Source organism: Ochlerotatus camptorhynchus, unplaced genomic scaffold (genome assembly GCF_037179485.1).
Source record: "Ochlerotatus camptorhynchus isolate MF236.1 unplaced genomic scaffold, CSIRO-AGI_Acam_v1.1 ptg000056l, whole genome shotgun sequence".
NCBI lineage: Eukaryota > Metazoa > Arthropoda > Insecta > Diptera > Culicidae > Ochlerotatus > Ochlerotatus camptorhynchus.
This window is the reverse complement of record NW_027040546.1, coordinates 1,487,142-1,494,400: the sequence shown is the minus strand read 5'-3', so window position 1 is coordinate 1,494,400 and position 7,259 is coordinate 1,487,142. Positions and strand designations below refer to the sequence as shown.

Below are 7,259 nucleotides of genomic sequence, written 5' to 3'. Positions count from 1 at the left end.
ATTTTTTTTTTTCCACCCGAAGAGAAAGGCAGCCGCAATAAGTTTTCACTTTTTCGTCCGCAGACTGCCCCACCCATCATCCCTCGCGGCCACACGCGCGTTTGCACTTTAAATAAATGATTGCAATTGTGTGCTTAAGCTAGAATTAATTATTTCGCACTCCCCGGTAGCTCGCGCGGGCTGCAGCTCTAAAAGGAAAAGATCACAACCCCTTTTAGAAATCTTGCCTGGTTTTGTGCACTCGTCCAACCCGGGTCAGGCAAGCGGAAGTTGAGCGAAACTATTGAAGATTGAAGACCTTTGTCGTTCTTTTGTCCTGGAGATGATGTGAAACTATTTTATTCTATTCTTTGCCCTGCATCAAAGAGTGTGGAATGGTGGTCAACCGAAGGTTGAACCAATGATACTTTGTTTAAACTTGCTTTGTGTTGGGGTGGGGATGTGTTTAATTACAATTAAAAGGGTACTAATTAATCATTGAACCAAGTTGGCACAGTGGGAATGCGAGATGAATGGTCGTCATCGGTAGTTAAGGGAAGATTTAATCAGCAGGAAGCAATCCTGTATTGAATAAATTATGCGGATTCATTTGAATATGATCACGGTTCCTTGAGAGGACAGGAACTAAAGCAATGCTGGGAAATTCTTGTGCTAGAAGATCATATTGGATTACAACCCCAAATATCAGTTAATTTCACAAGAGCAGGGGACAAACTTCACAAACTTGCACATAAGCGATCATCCTAGTGCAATAGTGATAAACATACAATCAAACATCAAATCTAACTCAAAATCATGATGATACATTGATTCTCATCGGGTGAAAAATGTGGAACAAGGAATGTCACAATTTTAATGAAACTCGACATGTCCAACGGGTTTCAGAACCTCGTGTGAATTTTCGTTAAGTTAGAAAACAGATGTAGGTCATTCCATCTCAAGCAGAGCGTCGCAATATCAGCTTCAATCGACGAAATCGATGTGACGAAGAGACTGCTAGCTTTCTTCTTCTGTTGAAGTCGAGCAGCTTTTCATCATTCTAGCACCTCAATCGGCGTCTACAAACAAATTTGCAATCGTTTGTCTCTCATTCTCCCGTCGCTTCACTCGTGTTTCTATCAAGCTTCGGTGAAGCGGACGAAAAGCCGGCACCGGTGGTGTAGTGGTAAGCGTTACTGCTTTCTAACACCCCGATGGGTCTGGGTTCAATCCCAGCCGAGGTCGGTGGGATTTTTCTGAGGCATAAAAATCTCTGGTCACGTCTTCCTTCGGAAGGGAAGTAAAGCCGTTGGTCCCGGCCCATGTGTGTTTGAATGGGTGCGATATCCTACGCAGGTGTGGAAGCTGCCTTCCTGCACATTCGATTGCCGTCAATGGATGGCAATCGATGTCCGTCGGTGATTGACACTAGATTGCGGAACAGATACCGACGTTAAATAAAGGAAAGGAGCAAGGTTGCAAAGACTCATTTCAGCTAAAATAATGTTTTTCAGAATAATAAAACCAAAAGATGGTATGATGGCATGTTTTACTTGTGACTTACAAGAATAGGTTACAAAGTATGCGTTGGAAACATAAAACCTGCAAATTTTGCTTTCTATTAGTCACAATCAGCGATTTGCTGATCGCTGAGTGAGTGAGTGAGTGAGTGAGTGAGTTTGTGAAAAATCGCTGATTGTGACTCTCATGAAGTGAAATAAACAGGTTTAATATGTCAAACACATTCTTGGCAACCTCTTCTTGTATCCTACCAATTCAAAATTTGATCATGGCATCTAATTATTCCATAATTTAGAAAAACATTGTTTTAGCTGAAATGAGTCTTTGCAACCTTGGAAAGAAGAAGAAGAAGCGGACGAATGAAAGAGCGCTCGATTTTGATCTGTTTATCTTTCATGAAGCACATCAACCGAGGTTTCATGACGTATTTGACGGAAAATGAAAATACACCATTCCATTGCGAAACGATTTAGTGGTTCTCACATTTTTGTAAAAATTTGTAGTTTTGTTCCTTATCGCAAAATATTAGACCCGACTATAATGCGACAAGTCTACCATGCGTCTCCATTTAAATCAGTGACTGTAACATGGGTACGACGCATGGTAGTCTTGGCGCATATGAATATTGAGCAGGGTTCTGCATTTTCGAAACAAAAAAAAAAGAAAATGAACCCTCCGCAGAATCGCTTCATTTCTAGCAATATCGTTTTCGTGTAAGACATTGTGTTTCTTGATATCGAGTCACGATGAACATTCCTCCTGTTCAACATGGCTTGGCTATCGCTTGTTTCTTTCGTCAAGATCATCAGTTCAGTTTATTTGCAGCAACAACTTGTTTCAATTGACACCAGTGATGCAAAATATCATGACACTCAAGTGACACTCGTCTACGCATCAACCGACTTTCGCTGACAAAACGTTTTGTCACGCAGTGAAAGGTAGACCCATGGTAAACAACAATCACCAGTAATGGTCGCTACTCACAAGTAAAACGATACACTCGCTGCTGATGATGAAAATCACAACGAAACAGTGGAGACTTCTACAGTATGTACGATCATGAGAAAAAGTGAAACGACAGAATAATATGAAAACAATGCCTACGCATTCCAAGTTCGTCTCGGCAGGCGCGACTGTGTGAGTTCCAAACAAAGCAGGCAACATTAAACGGAAGCTGTTGGGCTCACGCACCAACACACTCACATAAGTAAGCAAAGCAGCAACTGCTTCAAAACGAGCACAGATAAGTGTCGTGATTGTCGGGAATGACCAGATCGGTGATGGATCACAACCGAAGACGACATTCACCAGTTGCTTTTTACTTCTTTCGTCAACTTGATGGATGGTCATGGAGAGAGCTTCGACGAGCACATTGATAGGAATGTACAAAGCGTTACTACCATCAGCTGTTTGACGATCGTGATTGTGATAGGTTGCAACACTGATTGACACAATGAAATACTCGAAAACTGCTAGATATCATCCCGATTCCAAAACAACCCACATTGATCGAGTATTTTACACTTTTTCTGAACCAAATCCGCCATCAACTACTTCAAAATGGCGTTGAATATCGATTTTCATTCTCTAGACGTCATCCCGATTCCAAAAATACTCATATTGATCGGTATTTGACAGTACCCAACTAACATTTTCAGCTTTGTAAGCCAACTTTTCCAGCGTTGTGCTGTAAAGTAGCTGAAAAGAAGCTGCAGATACAGCTACAAGCAAAAGCTAGCAAAATAGTTTTGGAGAGCGTTTATTCAACTTTCTCACAGTTGGAGGCAAACCAGCCCAAGGCTGAAAGCCTCCCTAATAAAGTTAAATAACAATAATAATAATAACTTTCTCACAACCATTATTCAATTTGTCAGTCGCACTGAATAACATCAGCCAATAAACGCTAATGTCACTTCTATACACACACACACTAATCAACTTTCAACTTGTAGCTTCAAAACAAAGCTAACAAAGTGAATATATTACTCATTTGATGGCTTCTAAACAACCAGCCACTCTTGCTGAATAACATAAACATCAAAAGTGCTTTTTCAACAACTAAACAACCTGTACTCAGCTTATAAACTATGTTAGAGCAACTTCGGAAGCATTTTCACAGTCAACTAGGTTTATTTTTAGACGTGTGCAGTTTTACAGCTTTTACTCTGCTCTTTTATAACTAGTCGAGAAAAGTGATTCGTGTGCACTATTATAAAGCCTCTACTCAGCGATTTTGTTGTAGAAGGGAATGTTGATTTGTTTACATAAGTTCAAAGTGTTGGCGTAGCACAGTTGGTAGTGTCAAGGTTTGCCAATGAGGTCGTCTCGAGTTCGATTCCAGGTTCCGGTGCAGGGTATATAATTTGGTGATGATTTGTAACTAATTTCGATTAATTTGATTCACAGCAAAATAAACTCAATAAATTCCTTCATAAAAAAGCGTAAACAGTATTTAACCCGGCTTCAAGAGAAAGCTGTGTAGTGATTATTGGATAACCGGGAAAAGGTTGAATAAGCGCCTTTCAAGTTCACACACAACTAAACAGCAGGATAACAGCTGTATAGAAGCGTTAATGGATATGCAATAAGAGCTTCTCCCGACCGTTCCAACAGCAATAAGTAGCTGACTAAGTTCGCCAGATTTGCTTGTATAGAGGTTGAGTAAAGGTTTCCTCATATCGTATAACGTTTGAATACAGCTTGAGACTGTATAAATAAAATGAGTAAAGCGTTTACATTTTGAAAATTGTTAGTTGGGTAGTTCCCACTTTTATTAAACGGAAGCCGCCATCTTGGATTTCAAAATGTCGTCGGTGATCGATTTCCATTCTCTAGATGACATCTTGAGAGCGTGACATAATATGTGCATCACCCCTTATTGATGAGTATTTTCCAGTATTTCCCACATTGGCTTGAACCGGAAGCCATCATCTTGGTTTTCAAAATGGCGTCGCATATCGATTTTCGTCACCCCGATTCTAAAATCATCCATATTGATGGGTCGGCGTCAGTATTTTCCACTTTTTTTCTGAATTCGGAAGCCGCCATCATGGATTTACAAATGGTTCATCAATTCCGACCTCTAGGCGGAAATTTTTGGCACCGGTTTTGAAAATATGATTCCGAGATAATCGCGTTTAAAGTTTCAAGTTGGGTTTAGTCCACTATAAGTGAATATTTTTGTACGTCGCATAACTTTCACAATTTTCATCGGATCAACTTGATCTTTTGAGGAAATATTCTTGACTTTATATACTTTCGATTAGGACAATAAAAAAAATCGATTTTTTGAAAGTTTGCATGTAGGCGTAACCTCTTAAGAGGGTATTACACTTAGAAAAACTAACTTTTTCTACAAACAAGATAGACTTATGACGTCTTCAGCAAAGTAGATCTAATCATTTCATGAAACTTTGCCCAAGACACCAATTTTCTACATCTTCAAATTAATAAGATATATTTATTTTTCTTTCACGAGTACCTTAAAAGTGGTTTTTTAAGTTAAATCATATTTTAATCAAGTTTGACCGGTTCACTATATTCGAAGAAGTTTTAGATATCATCAAAATACATAACTTTTCTAAAGACGTCAACAACATTTATTGACTCTTGTTTGCTGTACTGTGATTTTGAAGGAAAAAATCATCAATTTTAGAAAATAAATTTAAAAAAATGTGAATGTTTGTGAAATGACACTAAGCGTCATTGAGTTTGTTAAAACTTTGAGCATACGTGTAGAAAAAATTAGCTTCGGGAACCCTCGGGAACAAAATTTATACAGCTATTTGATACAGCAGTTTTCACCATATATTCTACATTATTCTCATATAGTTCATTGTGTAAATAGATCCAATCGTACATACATGCACCGTAAGGTATTAAGTTTGTGTTAAGGTTGTCCTATTAACACTATATTCAATGATACATGATAAAGAGAATTTTAATATCTTTTGTTAAAGGCAATATCATTCTTGTACAACTTATTACTGGTGCATTGCTTGTTCTTCATTTTGTAATAAAAAAAAATGCCCATCGAAGATGTGTTTAAGTATTAGTTACCAACTCGAATAAACATTCTCATCTGTCTCTCCTTTATGTTTATGTAGACATCTCTTGCTTTACCACACGCACAGCCTACTTTGATCCTCGATATAATATGGCTATATAGGATCAAGAATGAGCTTGCTGTAAAAGTGAATATTTCAGTTTGCGTTTGCTTGCGGTTTAAGTGTTTATTCTTTGAGTTTCTCTGCAAAATGAGTTCCTATCATCCGGATCGGAGTGAATTGTTCGTAGTATGGAAGGAGAAATTAGGCAAATCTCGCGAATTGAAGTTGTGTCATGTAAGTGATCACGTGCTTTCAAAATTAGTTGGAATTTCGAAAGACAACCGCGAAAATGTGAAAAAATCTATTGCAAGGTTATGTGCAGATCTAGATAAGCGCTGCAGCAACTAACAGCACGCTTAGCCACTTTCTAGTTGCAAACGCAGATTGGCTGAAAGGAAACGTTTTTCCAAAAATTTCACACGGAAGTGTCAAAGGACGACCGAAAAAAGCATTCACTAAGCTGAATAAACAAAACAAGAGACGCAGGGTTCAAGTTCTGAGAGATTCGGGAACAAGCGAGGAACTGGTTTATGCAACGGAATAGAGCAACAAAAATTCGACAGTCTTGGAAGTCACACAATCATTCCAAATGTGAGCGATCTATGACTGAAGATGAAGGTTTGTCTTTATTTATTGATGGGGACTTCTCTAAGGACCAATGGACCTTATAACGCAATACAACAAGGCAATGCAATGTGGCACAGATTTACCCGTCGTATAAAAGATTGATTCAATGGAATGTTGTGGTTGAGTGACGTCGTCACTTGAGTGCTCAGCAACGTTTACAATCTTTTTGGTTCTAACACCAGCAAGCTGCCTGTTGACCCGAACCTTATATAAACGTCATTGATACGCATACGCTTAAATGAACCGGGTGAACAATTAAAAAAAAAGTCAGAAAAACTGCGCGAATTTGGATCAAACAGCTTCACTCAATGTGAAAATAAGTTCATTTGACAGTGAAAGATGAAACACAACACGAACACAAGTCAAGTTAAATCAAACAACATGAAAATTTATCGAAAGTGGTTCTGTTGATGTTGAAGGTGATCTGCTCGAAAAGTAGACAGAATGACTTTCAATTGAAAGTGATTGTTGACAGCTTCGTCATCGCTTAACGATTTTCGATTGAAAGTGACTTTGTTGGGCCCTGGTATTGAGCATGGATTGAGGATGGAATTGCGTAATATTTTGCACACTCATCGCCATATTCAGAACCAAACGCAAATTCTTCGAGATAACCACCATCCGTCGTCTGGCTAGCCGTGACGGTGTCTGACGTATCTCCGGTCTGATCTACGAGGTGTGCTGAAGGTGTTCCTGAAAAATGAGATCTGTGATGCTGAGGTTAAATCATCACCAACTTTGGCAACAAAACGGCTCTTTTCAGGGTCACCAAGCTTATTACAGTAAAGAGTAGGAATAGAATTCATCTGCCTGTTTGTCCATATTCAGAACCACACACCCCATCAACCACACAAAATGCTCATCTAACCAAACTTGGAAGCAGGGAAACAAATGATTTTGTTATGTTCTCTTCATCAACTTTCTCTTTGAATCGCCACGGCCGGATATTTTCGATGGAAGAAGCAACAATCAAGCATCTAATTCGACGAAGATGGCAGAAACATTTTTGAAGCGAAGTTATTT

At 38.9% G+C, this 7,259-nt stretch overlaps 1 protein-coding gene across 5 annotated transcripts in view; it reads right to left on the bottom strand.

Moving 5' to 3' along the window:
- Window positions 1–7,259, bottom strand: part of LOC135717477 (peripheral plasma membrane protein CASK-like) — an 850,957-nt gene that overhangs the window by 348,646 nt on the left and 495,052 nt on the right. The window lies entirely within an intron of this gene.